Below are 15,877 nucleotides of genomic sequence, written 5' to 3' on the forward strand. Positions count from 1 at the left end.
GAACGCACTGAAGGATCAACGGGAAAGCTTGATGGCGAGAGAATCCAGCCTGGGAGAGGAAATTTAGCAAATTGATTTTTATTCGAAACTGGGTCTCAAGGTTTGAGTATTTTCTGTAGAGAAATAAACCATCATCATATCCACATTACTGAAGCAAAAGATTGTAACTAAACTAAAAAATCGAAAAATTCTGAGCAATTCTCCATCAAAGCCCGAAATTGATTTTATTTGTATTATTTGATTTGGCTCAAACTTTGTAGGGGCCTATGACCAAAGAAGAAATTTTGGGTCATTGGCTCACTCATACAATTTTGATTGCTCGTCAGCTGTGTGCTATCTTGTGACATAGACCATTTTGGTCGAAAATGAGTTAATGATGACGTTTTGCTATACTTAACAAACACTACAAGATGCTTTAACCCGATTTTGGAAATTCGCTTCCGTTTCCCGGATATCGCAATGCACACTTGTGACATAGACCAATTTATCATCAACATGATTGTGCACACTTGTGACACGCAATACATGTTGTTGGAAAATGTGGAAAATTTTTCTTGTTTTTCACAAATTTATGTCCACACATACTTTCTAAAGGCAATGCAACCTTTTGTTTATAAAAATATACTGATTAAGTCGATTAAAATATTGATTTGAGCTTATTTTATTTTGTATGGGAATTTTGTGCACACTTGTGACACGTAGTACAATTTTACTTTCGAAACACACTTGTGACACGTGCTTTTCAGATTTTTGATTACATTATTTAATGTACCGTTTTTATTCGAGAATTTGAGATACAATAGCAACGACGGTAGTGTGGAAGAGAAGGATAGAAAGAGAAACAATTGGTATGGGAAAGCTTTGAAATCCAATACGCGACATTCGATTGTGCTGTACACCAATAGACAACAAATTTGTCACCGGTCGCAGTAGCATAATTGGTAACGCGGATCAGTACCGTTGATCAGTTGTGGGTTCAAATCCCACCTGCACCAAGTGGAATCTTTTTCGCCATCTCTGAAACATTATTAGCAGTTGTTGTAATACTTTAATATCGTTGCTTTTAAACATACATTATTTACTATATCTTTTAACTGGTTTAACCAAATTAGTTGAAACTTAGAGCGTTTGTTAAGCGATAGTATACGAACCGATTGCTTCAAAAAGTTTGGCTCTATCATTCAAAGTCTTGAAATTATTCACCAACAAACTTTAAAAATCGATTTTCTCGAAAAGTACTAAATGGTCGCTGTCACAAGAAAGCACACAACTGACGTGCTGTTGAAGCAAAAATGTTACGAAATTATTCTAGAATTTGTATCTTTTGGAGGAATCAGGGCCCTCAAAAAAGTTGTACAGATACATTAGATTTACATAAAAAATCCATTGGTCTTTAGTGAAGAGTACAACTAGAATATGCTGATTCATTGTGGTGCAAAAATGAATTAAATACAGAGCATTTCTGGAGTTTTTTTTTAAAGGTCAAATAAACCACATTTTCAGTTTTTGCTTTTTGGGTGTTTTTGAAACCACCTTGAGTCAGGGGTATTAAAAAACTCCCAAAAAGCTAAAACTGAAAATTTGGTATAACGTCATGATTCGAATTCCCGGACGCTTCAAACACCTCATCGTCAAAATCTATTTTTTTGCGTTATGTAATAACTTGGCGGCAAATATTTGTTTTTTTGCGGGTTTTTGTCTCCTAAATCATACAAAAAATAAACAAATAAAATAAACTGATTTTGACTGGTTGAAAGTATATTTCCTCTTTTTTTCTCATCAATTTTGCCGAAGACCCCAAATCAAACAGAAAATTCCTCCAACAGATACAGATTTTTGAATATTACGTACCATTTTTGTATGAAAAGTAAGTTTAACCCAGGAGCGGCCGTGGCTGACTGGTTACGGTGTTCGCTTTCTAAGCGAATGGTCCTGGGTTCGATTCCCATCTGCTCCCAACGAGTAAGTATAGGAAATATTAATCTTGAAACTCTGAACATGAACGAAAATTCAAAGTCGCCCGAGTCGGGGTTCGATACCCCGTCCTTTGGATTGGTAAGCAAAAATGCTAACCACTAGGCCATCACGGCTTGGTGAGCGACGTCTGGAATTAGGAATACTGTTACTATCAAACTATATACGCGCTGGGTCCTTGTCCATTTGACAAGGGTTCGGAAGTTCTAAATAACGTTTGAACCCGATTGGTGCAAACGTTCTTCAGGGCGGGGCTTGTCGATAAAAGCTGAGGGACCTCGCGCTCGGCTAGCCAGCGTAGAAATGGGTCACCGAAGCTCGGTAGAGCTAACACCTTCCAAATGCCTATGCGAGTTATTTGCATGTATAGATTGTAGATCTAAAAATACATGGAAACAACTCAATTTGTAAGAAGCGACCGCGTGGTCCCGTTTGGTTGGTTGCACACACACACACACACACACACACACACACACACACACACACACAAAAAGTAAGTTTAACCTATTGATACCGAGCCAAAAGTTGGTAAACAATTTCATACAAAATAGTAGTTTATGCAACAAGTTGCAAAAAGAGGATTTTTTCAGCACGAGTCGTACATTTATCCAACGAGGTTCACCGAGTTGGATAAATATGAAGAGTGCTGGAAAAATCAAGTTTGGCAACGAGTTCCATACAACATTTTTTGCGATTCCAAAAAACACACACTGAGTGAAATTTTATGTCAAATTTTCATGTATTTTGTCAATAAATCGTTTAAATCAAAAAAAATGTTGAAAAGTGATACTTTTCGAAACAAGTGCTGAAAAGTTCAACTTTTCAGCACCCATTTGAGTGCTGAAAAGTAGAACTTTTCAGCATTTATTTTGAAAAGTGTTGCTATTCGATTCTGTTATTTTCGGTACAGAAAAGTAGGTTATTTCGTCGTTCAAGAATGACAGGAAAAGTAAGTAGTTTCACGACAGAATTGCAAAAATTACTTTTTTCAAATTATAATAAATTAAGATCGAGTTTTACAGATTTAGCAATTTTTTTTTCAATTTCCAACGGGAATCTCACTTTTGGAAATATGTATTTGGATGGAAGTAGCGCACCCTGCAGACCAAACCGTCAGAAAATTGGGGTTTTCATATTTTTTTTCGATTTTTCATCCTTGAGTATCAACGGAAAAATGTTTACCGATTTTGCTCATATTTGGCACAGAGTTCTCAATTATCTCAAGGAGCTCAACTTGTGGAGCTAGGTTTTGAAAAAAAGTCCCAAATTCTGGGTACCATAATGGACACCTGTCAAAATTGTATGTTACCTTGTATGGGTGAACAAACAATATTTTCAACTTTCAACCTGCACGTGGTCACAGCTTCCGCAATAACCCGACCCACCACAGCCGTGATGTTCCGTCAACTTTCTCGTTGCACGCGCATTATTTACATTATAACCGCAGCAATTAAATCCGACAAGGGTTATTGTACATTAGCGTGGTTCGCGGATATATGAAAAAGGCAAAAGTGTTCAATTTCGTTTGCATCAACCGGAATTTTGAAGTACTATGACCCAAAAAGCTAGCCTGAAATTTTTTTTTTACTTAAGCTTCATCATCCCGGTACGAGAATCGAACTCACGACCGCTGGATTGGAAACCCAGCACGCCGCTAGTCGAAACCCATCCCCTACCGGTCAGTATTCCCAGTGAGTAGAATTACTCTTTGAAGGGATCTGACTTTGCCGAGCCAGACAGGAATCGAACCCATCACCTTCCGCTTACAAGGCGAAACCCGTAACCTCACGGACACGGAAGCTCGGCTTAGCTTATTTGGTTATGGTTTAGTTGCTCCAGTTTTGATATGAAGTTAGAATGGAATTTCAATAAATTTAATTGATTTATTTTTCACTTTTTAACTCTTCTTCTAGAAAGTTTTCCTCAACCCGATAAAACTTTATCATGTAAGAGTTTTCTTATAGGTTTTGATTCGGGGAACAACTTTGTAGAACATCGCAAAGCGCTAGGAAATGATCCCGAAAAGATACAGATTAATTTTTTTAGCATATTTTGAAATTTTGCCGAAAAAAGTAAACTCTAAAAAACATCCTGTATCTTTCCAGGATCAATTCGTAGCACTTTGCGATGTTCTACAAAGTTGTAGATCAAAACCTATAAGAAACTTATGAATAGGAAAATTTGATAGGGTTTTGGGAAATTTTCTATAAGAACATGTAAAATTAACAATTCTCCATATTAAATTGAATCAAGTTCCATACTAAATTCAGATCAAAACTGGAGCAACTAAACCTTAACCAAATGAGCTCAAATTTTCAGGCTAGCTTCTGGGGTCATAGAACTTTGAAATTCCGGTTGATGCAAACGAAATAGAACACTTTTGTCTTTTTCATATATCCATGAACCACCCTAAAATGGTACTACTCCACAAGAAGGCAGGTGTGCGTCGAAAGTAGCAGGGCCATCAAACCATCATTCACGCGAGTAGGGTAGGGTAGTCATCAATGAGACACTTTTGGTTTTCAACTTTCAACGATTTTTGTATTTTTTTCATCAGCATGTTTTAATGAGCTTTTTGTTGCATTTTCTTTCTTTTAATGTGTTCTAACATTGATCAAAATATGAGATCGATCCGACCTCTACAGCCAGAGCTATCCAACTGTCTCATTGTAGACGCACTTGGCAGGAACAATGAGACAGGTGGGGAACAATGAGACACTCTACGAAAATCAATACTTTTCTAGTAAAACATCATGTTTTTGTATTGTTCCTTTGCAGGTGACTTACCTTGAACATTTTAAAGCAATTTTGCCAACTTGAAACTTTAATTAACAAAAGTTATACTAAAAAGTAAATAAATTTAGTAAAATCCATTTATTTATACCAAATAACTTTATATTTTTGGCTAAATGAAGTCAAACCTCAATAAATATGCCAAAAATCACTTCCAATTCATATTTTGAAAGATTTCCCTAGATTTTGAAAAGTTTAACGAAGAAAAATCAAAGTGTCTCATTGTTACCCATGGGCTGAAAAGAGTGGGGAACAATGAGACAGCCCTGGATTCTGGGTATATTCATAATTTTGGTCAAATCTAATGAAAGGCCATTGTAGCCCAACTCATGCCCTATGAAATGACGAAAGAAATTTGGATAAATATTAGTTTTTGTGTTATTGGCAGCCTATGAGCGAAAATGTAATTTTCAGTCATAATTTACTTTTACACCCCAAAATTAAACATTTATGAATAACTTTGCAAGGGAGCGTCCATAACCAAAGCCACTATTATGGCAGATGTGTATCCAGTAGACACACCTTTCCCCCAAATATGAGCCTGATTGGTTGAAGCTACGACTTGTGAGAGCCATTTTATCATTGTTCCCCGTGTCTCATTGATGACTACTCTACCCTACCAATCGCAACGAACACGTGGAGGCAGTATGGCACCCGCTTGCCACACACCACAGGGCGCAAAGTTTCTCCGTTCAGGGGTTTGCATTAATTGATTTATAATTGAACAAGCAGCCAGCAGCCGGAGTGTTTTCCGCACGGGTTGACAAGTGCGGAAGATTGATTTTAATTTTTCACACGTGCAAAAATAGTTAAAAAGCGAGAAAAAGAGAAAAGTGCAAAAGAAATGCGAATTATTGCAACTTCATTTTGGGACACGCTTTAATTATGAGATCCAAGTGGCGAAGAGAAGGTAATTTGTCAATTGGGGTTTATGATTGTTTTGCATTTTCTGATCCAGAGAAATTGGGACAAAATGATTAATCTTGAAAGATATAGCACAGCCAAGGTCGACCCGTGGATTCGTGGCGATTCTGACAAATTAAAATTGCTCAGTATTGGGACTGATTGTTTATTTACCCAAATTGTATCGTAAAATTACATAAAAGGTGTAATTTCAACCCTCCCAATATGAAAATTTCAAATTTCAAGCACCTTGCTGGCATTGGCCTTTTTATAAATTGCATTTATACCAAATTTGCAGGGCGAGTTATAGCCGGTTAAAGCCATTTTTAAAAACCGTATCTGTCAAAGCTGTATGAATTCAAACCTTGTATACATTTTAAAACCGATTATAAGTAGCTCGTCTGGATGGGGTATTAGATTATATTAAGAAGAGACCCCTGTCTGGATTCACAGCCCGTAGGTTGTAAGTTGGATTCCCAAGATTGGATTAATTTTAGTTTAGTTAGTTTTGAGTCAACTTTCGAAAGCCTAAGTCCGATAGGAAATATGGGAAATATTGCAAGAGAGAATGGCAAGACTTATATGACACATTCCATAATTAATAATTCAACCTTGAGCAACCTTCTTTTTACAGAATATGTTCGATTACTCAAAGTGACTCCAACGCCAACGTATGTTCAATTTCTCCCGCCAAATCGGTTCACGCGCCAACGACTCGCGTGCCACTAGTTGAAGTTCCGAAGCCGCAGCAACCGCTTTGGACAAGGGCCGGTTTTTTTTCTAGAGGTCTAGTTAAATGCACTGTGGCCGGTTGGCGGATGCTGCGATTGGCAGTGCATCTCTTGGTTGGCACTTTTTATGCTTCTCTTTCCACTGGAGAAAGGTGTTTGACTGCGGGCTTAACCTCAATTATTACCAGCAGCAGCCTGGCGCACTTTTTATCTTCTGTTTCAAGGTGAAACCATGCAGGCTTTCGATTTCTATCCAGAATTGCGCGCGCGGGGGTGAGAGTTTCTGGTTTGGATGAAATCGAAAGGTTGTTTTGCGATGCGGTTAACAAATTGAAACTTTGTGTTCGTAGTTTCGAAAGTATAGATAAGTTATTTACCCTGCAAGCCAGGTTGGCACGCGAGTGGGGGCGCGAACAAACAAGTTTGTGTTTTTTTTTCAAACCCACATTCAATGAACCCTCATGAGAATCATCCCACAACTCAACAACAACATCGCGGTAGGATGAATGGTCACTGATATTGAGGGGGAGGTTTATTTGCCTTCGCAGGGGTTCGTTTACCTTGCCGGAGGAGGTGTCTTCTTCAGTTCCCCGATCAATCATTTGCAAATAATAAACAAAATTTTGCATTAACTTGAATGTGTTGAGCACATTGTTAAGCCCCAGCTCTCAAGTTCATGGGAAATTTTGGACAAAAAAGTACTCTCCCAAGAAGTTCACTTCATTTATTCAAAATATTGTTTGAGTGATGAATGCCCTCGAACAATAACAAACCAAGAGACTCTCACTTTCGTCGGCACCTTGTATGAATAGTTTAATAAAAAAAAAAAAATTAAAGGTAGCGTGACGTGAAATTTGCTCATGCGCCTAAGACAAACACTCATTATTCGATTAAGTGTCTCGGGTGATACTTTCCCTACTAGTGCGCGCGCGCGTCAACAACAAATTTCACCCCAAAGCTGAACGCGAAGACTACGGCCTTGATCTCGATCTTGATTACAGTGACTACCGGAAAAAAATCGAGAAAAAACAAAACAACATCAAAATAAAAGATATTGTACCCACAAACCGTCGAAATTCACCCGAGACTTTCTAAACTAATCGCGATACCTCGCGCCATCAACATTAAATTGCTATGATCTGCACTTTTGCTGAGGGGGGAGGACCCCAAAGAGTGTCGAATCGTTCAATTAGCACCGCGGGATCAATCACAGGGGCACAAGTTGTTGATTCATCGGAAAAATTGCCAACAATCAATCGGGCGGGAACGCAACGTAACGCGAAAATTGATGCAAATTTCGGGCGGAACGATTGAAGATTTTGAAGATTGATTTTGGACAATTTGGCAGAGGTGTTTAACCTTTTGTTTTATTTTGTTTTTGTGGAAAGGCTGCAGGTTTTGCTTCAAAATGCCTCCTTTTAAATCTCAATAAAACGCAATAATAAATAGTTCAACACGGACAGAAATTAATTCCCAAAATCGTTAAAAAGCGTTCATGAAATTGGAAATCTAGAACACAGTGTTCAAATTTCATGGAACGTTTATAAAAAAAGTACCATGAAATTTGTTCACGATGTTGTAAACTGAGTTTGTTCGTGAAGAATAATAAACATAGTTTCGTTCAATCTTGTAAATGATGTAAATTGCGTTGTGAACTTACTTTTACAGTCGTTCTTGAATAATGAACTGTCCTAATTTGGATCGCAAAAATAACAATACTGCAAGCTACACAATAAAAAATTGTGTAAATTTGGAAGATGTAATTTTGGATGGTAAGCAAGATAAGCGTTACGCATCCATCCAGAATTGTGCGATCTTAATTGCTAATGCTAATTTTAATGAATAAAACCTCTTTTATGATGTAATTTTACCTCAATTTGACTGGAAAAAGTGACATTTCACCAGAAAAGAGGAATTTCACACATTTTCATAGGTAAAATTACACTTTTCTCTGACTTAAAAGATGTACCCCCTCCCAGATGTAATATTACTATGATTTTTTTTACTGTACACCCAAAGTTAAAGAACGAGGAGATAGTCCTCACGAAAAGAAACGTGAGGAAAGTGCTATATTGCGAGAGTATAGTCCTCTCGCGTGTTCATTCGTTCATTGGAACAATTCATCCTATGAGTGGCTTATATGGACAAACGACCGCAACTTAGTCACCGAACCATGGTGGCCCATACGGCAAAGGCACGGTTCAATATGTCGAAGGTCTTGGGTTCGAGTCTCGGTACCGGTACTTTTTTTTTGATAGATGAACTTTTTTGGAAAATGAACCATGAGTAAAGTACTCTCGGTAATTTCGGGATTTATCCTCTCCGTCCGCACACAGTACCATTTTACTACCGAATCGTGCTCTTTATTCTCTCGTATGCCGATGCCCAGTTCTGGGTGTATACTTTCAGTCTCAATGATAATAAAATCGACTTTTCACTGAAAATAAAACAAACCAATGTGTTTCCTGAATTAAAAAAAAAAAGATTGTATTCAACACAATGCACGACTTTGGCTGAGAACGCCGTTTTTTACTACAATAATTTTACCAACTTTCATAATTATATCAATATTAAAATATGGTTTTAAATGACATGGTCTGATATTGCTTTGATAATAAATTCATATTTCAACAAACATTATTAGACATTTTTCCCTTTCATTTGAAACCAAATTTTTTTAATTAATGAAGTTTAAAAATAAAAGAGTAATTTCAAAGTATAAGGAAGATGTAGATAAGATAACACTGATATTATTAAGAAAGAAAAATCATGCAAAATAAAAGCCAGACAACAATTTTATTTTGTAGCATTTGATTTCAAGAGAAAAAAAACCACAAAAATTTACATTTGTCAAAACTTTATCAAACTTTAATGGCGTTTATTGCACACTGGAATGATTTTAAATAAAAAAAATGAGTTTTTGAGAATTTCAATCAACAATCATAAAATGAGCAATTTTGATTTTGATGAAACCGACTAGAACAGACACAGAGAAACATTTATTTAAATTGAGTTTAAATTTGAAGCTTTCAGGTGATCTAACAACTCTAATTCGGACTAAAGTCTAGATTCACCCTAGTGAACGGGACAAGTCAACACTTTTCTGAACAAAAATGATATCACATTATTAAAAAAATTGTACTGCATCTGGGCCGAATTGGGACAGCTGTTTTAACCTTTCATTTTGATTTTTTTAAGTGGTATCGGTTAGACAAGATTCAGAGAAGCAAAATGTGTATATCTATATACAAATTAAAAAAAGCATAGTTTTCATGTCAAAACTGATATTTTTACATGTAAAAGTCATGTCCATGCTCGACTACATCTGATTTTTTTTCCAAAAGTTTTTTGTTACTTATTTTATTTTTACTTAGAAACCGCTTCTGTTATAGGTTAACAAAATGTGAAACAATGTTATTTTTTAAAATATTCATTGCTTAAAAATTGTCATATATTTTAATAACATTGCCACAGCAGGCATTGGACTGATTTTCAATGCTGAAATTATTTTTTGTTATTATTATTATTTTGAATACTTTTCAAATTGTGCTTTACTTTTGAATGATGATTTGTATCCTTTTAAAAATGAAGCTGAATTTTATAATTTCAAATATAATACAGTTAAAATATCGCTATAAAGTTGAACATTTCGGTAAGGTATATTGTTCCCTGTACTCGGTTGTTGTAAAAATAGCATTAAACAGGTTATATCTTCAAAACAAATTCCTCTCTCTCATGTTAAATCTCGAGCAACCAATTTCAAAACGAACTATGAAACAAGTTAAATGGATAATCGGACTGTGCTTGTACCGAAATCAAAACAATCCAAACCAAATCAACTTAAAAATGTAACACGTGTGCGATAAAGAAACCCCCCAAAGCGATCAGTTGGCACATTTTCCACAACGCCGCCGTAGACTAGTTTTCGTTTTTATATTGCAGCAGCAGTCGCAAAACGCGGGCGAGTTTGCTCTCGATTTTCCGCTATTAGGTACGCGGGGTGATTTGAAGCAACAACAACAAGAAGAAAAAAAACCCGACCCAAACTAGTCGACTTCCCATCGCGGTGCGACGGCGATCATCACCGGCGAGGTCTCTCTCTGTCTCTCTCGTGGCAGGGCAGTTTACTAATCTTGCTGTGAAAATTACACATTTTTCCTTCGGCGCAAGTTGCAGGAGATTGAAGGGAAGTGGAAGCGAGCGCGCGCGTGGAGGGTGATTAAACGTACCTGGTCGTGCAGACGGATGCATTCTTTTATAAAGATAAAATTAGCCAATTTAGAGCATCGACTATTGCGCGGCTGCTCGAGATGAAGCAAAGTTGCAGTGTGGTGATCTGACGTCCGGATAGAGAAAAGTAATGCTACTTGATTTGATTTGCTGTTTCAATTTCAACCGAAGATCATACGTTGAGGTCGAGAGCGAAATTATAGTTTCTAATGTTTTTTTTTGTATTTAGAGTTAGGGTTATGACAGGGTATAGAACCCAGTTTTCACCCTGATTCTAAATATTTTTTTCATGTTTTCACTTTAAAACTTCAACAATAACTAACAAAAACGGTCAATAATGATTGCGCATCATACAAAAAATAATAATTAGAGAACCTGATTTGATTTTATTCATTTCAATCTACTGTTCATATTGAACTAATTAGCTTGTCTGTAAATTTAATGTCAAGATTTAATTCATATAATATTTATTTCTGAAGCATTCTCAACTAGGAATATTGTTTGCATATTATGTTGGGCAACAAAAATTACGCTATTTTGGATTGAATGATACCTATTTTATTTTCCACAACCTATTTCAACGATTTTTTTGTTATATAATTTGAAAATAAGATATTTACCATTTTTGTTTACCTTGACCAAATTGGATGAAAATTGATTTGATATAATTAAATTTTTCAAAAAGGATTGTTCGTGAAGAATTTGTTTAAAAGTATTCGAGAAATAACTGTTCGGAGTTATAAATTTGAAATATGGGTAATTCTCTACCAACTCACACGAAATCGGGAAAAGTTGCCCCGACCCCTCTTCGATTTGCGTGAAACTTTGTCCTAAGGGGTAACTTTTGTCCCTGATCACGAATCCGAGGTCCGTTTTTGATATCTCGTGACGGAGGGCGGTACGACCCTTCCATTTTTGAACATGCGAAAAAGAGGTGTTTTTCAATAATTTGCAGCCTGAAACGGTGATGAGATAGAAATTTGGTGTCAAAGGACTTTTATGTAAAATTAGACGCCCGATTTGATGGCGTACTCAGAATTCCGAAAAAACGTATTTTCATCGAAAAAGCACTAAAAAGTTTTAAAATTCTCCCATTTTCCGTTACTCGACTGTAAAAATTTTGGAACATGTCATTTTATGGGAAATTTAATGTACTTTTCGAATCTACATTGTCCCAGAAGGGTCATTTTTCATTTAGAACAAAATTTCGTGTTTTTCTAACTTTGCAGGGTTATTTTTAGAGTGTAACAATGTTCTACAAAGTTGTAGAACAGACAATTATAAAAATTTTGATATAGACATAAGGGTTTGCTTATAAACATCACAAGTTATCGCGATTTTACGAAAAAAGTTTTGAAAAAGTTACTTTTGCGTTTCTCTTTGTTTCGTCGTCCGTGTCTGTCGCGGGTGACCATGAACGGCCATGATCGATGACGACCAACTTTTAAAACTTTTTTCGTAAAATCGTGATAACTTGTGATGTTTATAAGCAAACCCTTATGTATATATATCAAAATTTTTGTAATTGTCTGCTCTACAACTTTTAGAACATTGTTACACTCTAAAAAATAACCCTGCAAAGTTAGAAAAAACACGAAATTTTAAAATGAAAAATTTTGTTCTAAATGAAAAAATGACCCTTCTGGGACAATGTAGATTCGAAAAGTACATTAAATTTCCCATAAAATGACATATTCCAAAAATTTTTACAGTCGAGTAACGGAAAATGGGAGAATTTTTAACACTTTTTTAGTGTTTTTTTCGATGAAAAATACGTTTTTTCGGAATTCTGAGTACGCCATCAAATCGGGCGTCTAATTTTACATAAAAGTCCCTTTGACACCAAATTTCTATCTCATCACCGTTTCAGGCTGCAAATTATTGAAAACACCTCTTTTTCGCATGTGCAAAATGGAAGGGTCGTACCGCCCCTCCGTCACGAGATATCAAAAAATGGACCTCGGATTCGTGATCAGGGACAAAAGTTACCCCTTAGGACAAAGTTTCACGCAAATCGAAGAGGGGTCGGGGCAACTGCTGTGTGAGTTGGCGGAGAATTACCCATATGAAAAATATCTTTAAATTCTAATCACTTTTACACTATGAAAATTATTTTAATCTAATTAATTTTTTAGGCCTATAACTATAAACAATGAAAAATCATTAAAAAAATGTATCATATGAAATTTACCCAAAAAATGCTACCATATTTCGAAAACTCGCTTCAAATATTAAAAAACTTTGAGTTGTAATTTCATGAAATAGTATTTCATGTTAAATAGCGCTTGAAATTAGATTTTTAAGGACAATTCTATGATTATCTTTTTATTCACAAGTTGAGAATACTTTTTTTGAAATAAGTAATTTGCCATGAGAAACAATATTTCTGCATGATTTTTATTCATTACAACTTTATGGTCACTGAGACAAATTTTAAAGCCATTTGCTAGCAAGCTTGTCCAAACACCTTGATTAAAAAAATATTTCTCAACAAAAAAATACTAATGATATTTATTTTATTTGGTATGATTTGAAAAACAGCATTGCAAAATTAGGAAATTTATGATATCTTTTTACAAGCATTCACCATTAATTGATCCTCACACTCATTTTGACCATTAAAGTTGCTGTGCAAAACAATTCTGTTGCAAAATATTAATCAGAAACAGGATCAGAATAATTTTCGTTATATTTAAAATTTCCCTGGAATTCCCAGGATTTCCCAGGAAATTTTTAACCCCGAGAAATTGGACGCTCTAATACAATTCGAAATTTTTATGCAATATTTAGGAGAAGCGAATCGCTCAAATTCTCCATTCCAGACTCAGCTAAAAAAAATCAAAGTGCACATGTCCAGCATTTGAGATTTCTACAATCAGGATTAAATGCCATTTTATTATTCAAATTATTTTTATTTCAGATTTTCACAATTCTACGTTACTATTCAATATCAAAATATAAAATTTAAATTTTAAATGCTTATCAAAAGCAACAATGAACATTTCGAAACATTACCTTTTTTTTATATGATTTTGTTGCAGTCATTTTTTAATAAAGTCAAACTTTAAGGGGCCTATAGAGAGACCAATATTTTTCATCATAATCTGGTCTACAAGGCACTGATATTGAAGAAAATCGCAAAAATTACCAATGTATTTAAAAAGTGACATTTTGAAAAAAGCCTTTTAAAATCTGATCAAATCTGAAATCAAATCGAACGGTCAACAGTCGAATTTTCTACATTTTGAAGCCGAATGTATCTGAAATATAATTTTCAGCGGTAATATTGATACAAATAATACCTTCTGAGATTCTAAAATATGAATTTAGATAGATATTAATCCTTTATAAAATCTGACTGTGAGTAAGTCGAGCTTTTCTGAAAAATGGTATTATTTCTATTCTGTTGGTGTTGAAAACCAGAAATATGTTACGAAATAGAATAGAATAGAAATAAAAGTTGATTTAGAAAAGAAAAGTGTAATGCATGAATCTAACCCTGAGACAGAAGTAAGAATCAAAACAAATATTTTATTCTTCAAAAAATTGATTCTGGATTTACCAAATTTAATCATCTTAAAACCATTGATTTAAATATCAACTCTTACGCTTGCCATTGTTACAAGAAATAATCACACAATTTTATATATTTTTATTGTCTCAAAAAAAAAAAAATTAACATTAAGTCCATTTAGAAACTTATTAATTTCAAATACATAAAATAGACAGACTTCTTCATATCATCTTATCAGCTCATCACACCACCGCGGTACTTCAGACACCTTCTGCAGGTGTCTGTTACGATTCTTGCCGTTACTTGCTGCACGAACAGAAGCCCGCGACGATAAACGTTGTGCAAAAAGAAAAGCCTTCCCACAGCTTTACTTTCTACAACCTGTTCCTGCTACTTGCGCTGCAACCTTGAAGCTCACAGCTCTTCCCACAAACCTGCTTGCAATTATCGATTAGCAAAAGTGCGCGTGCACATCAAACCGACTGCAAACTCCGTTACCCCGGGTCCGGAATTGGTCACGAATCCTCCTGATCGATCTCATTGGCCCGCTAGAGTCAGTGCGTGTTTTTTTGTTGTTGTTGCGAAAATTGTTTCCAACAGTTAATCCATCGCAGCAGTTGGCAATTCCCCCAAAAGACCGAAATTACACGTCGTTTCTCCTTGATCTATGTCACTGAGCCCTTTGAGCGCGAACAGCTCGAACGGAACGAAGGTAACCAAACACAGCATAGTTTTTCATTTCAGTTTTTCCTTGGCGTACTCGGCAAGTACGGTGACGATGTCTCAGAGAGCAAAAACAGTCCACAATAACAATAAGCCACTTTTGTTCCACATTCAACGCGCCGTGAGCACTCTGCAGAGTAAAATTAGTTCCGAGTAGAGAAAACCCCCAACTCAAAGTGTTCACCAAGTTCTTCACCGAGCGCTCGATATGCGAACAAGCTTTTGAACGACAAACACCACACTTGAAAACTCTGGAAAACTCCAAAATTACCGGCTGAGCGATGTGTTTTTCCTGGATCGAATCACAAACTGGCACTGGCACCTGGTAGCTGCACGCGAAAGACACGACCGTTTTGCGCGAAATCTAAACACGGAATGATCTTGAAACTTGCGCGGAGACCTCAACTGCCGGCGACGAACCCGGGCCCGGACCTGTTGCGAATAACTGCTGGCGAACGAACCGAGCGCGAGCGGATGGTGGATGGAAAACACACGGGGAAAATAAGCCACACTTGCCGCACTTATTCGGCACACCGGCAGAGCTTTTTTCTCTCTCGCTGGGGGCGCTCTCTTTTGGTCGGGAGGTAAGAGCAGAGACAGGTGCCTTCGGGAAAAGCGACCGACCGATTCGCTGTTACCAGCAGTGAGGTGGGGAAAAGCTTTGGCGGAAAAGTCGCTGCTGAATGAGCGAAAGTACAGGACACAGACAGAACCGCTTGTAGCTTGATTTATCGAAAAATGTTTAATTGACATTTTTTGTTCATTTTTCAGCTTCCATCTTAATTTGATCTTTATTAAAACATTTTTCATTGACTTATCACAATGTTTTTTAAAAATGATTTTACTAAAACAATTTCCACGAATTTCATTTAAATTTTACATAATTTTCATGTTTTAACAAAATATTATCATAGTCACAATAATCTGAGAAGGCGGGTTTCATCATGTGAGAGGACATTAAACCCAGAAATTTTTGAGAAGGTCAGTTTCTGTTTCACGAAATTAAGCA

This window comes from Culex quinquefasciatus, chromosome 2, assembly GCF_015732765.1.
Source record: "Culex quinquefasciatus strain JHB chromosome 2, VPISU_Cqui_1.0_pri_paternal, whole genome shotgun sequence".
In the NCBI taxonomy this organism is placed as follows: Eukaryota; Metazoa; Arthropoda; class Insecta; order Diptera; family Culicidae; genus Culex; species Culex quinquefasciatus.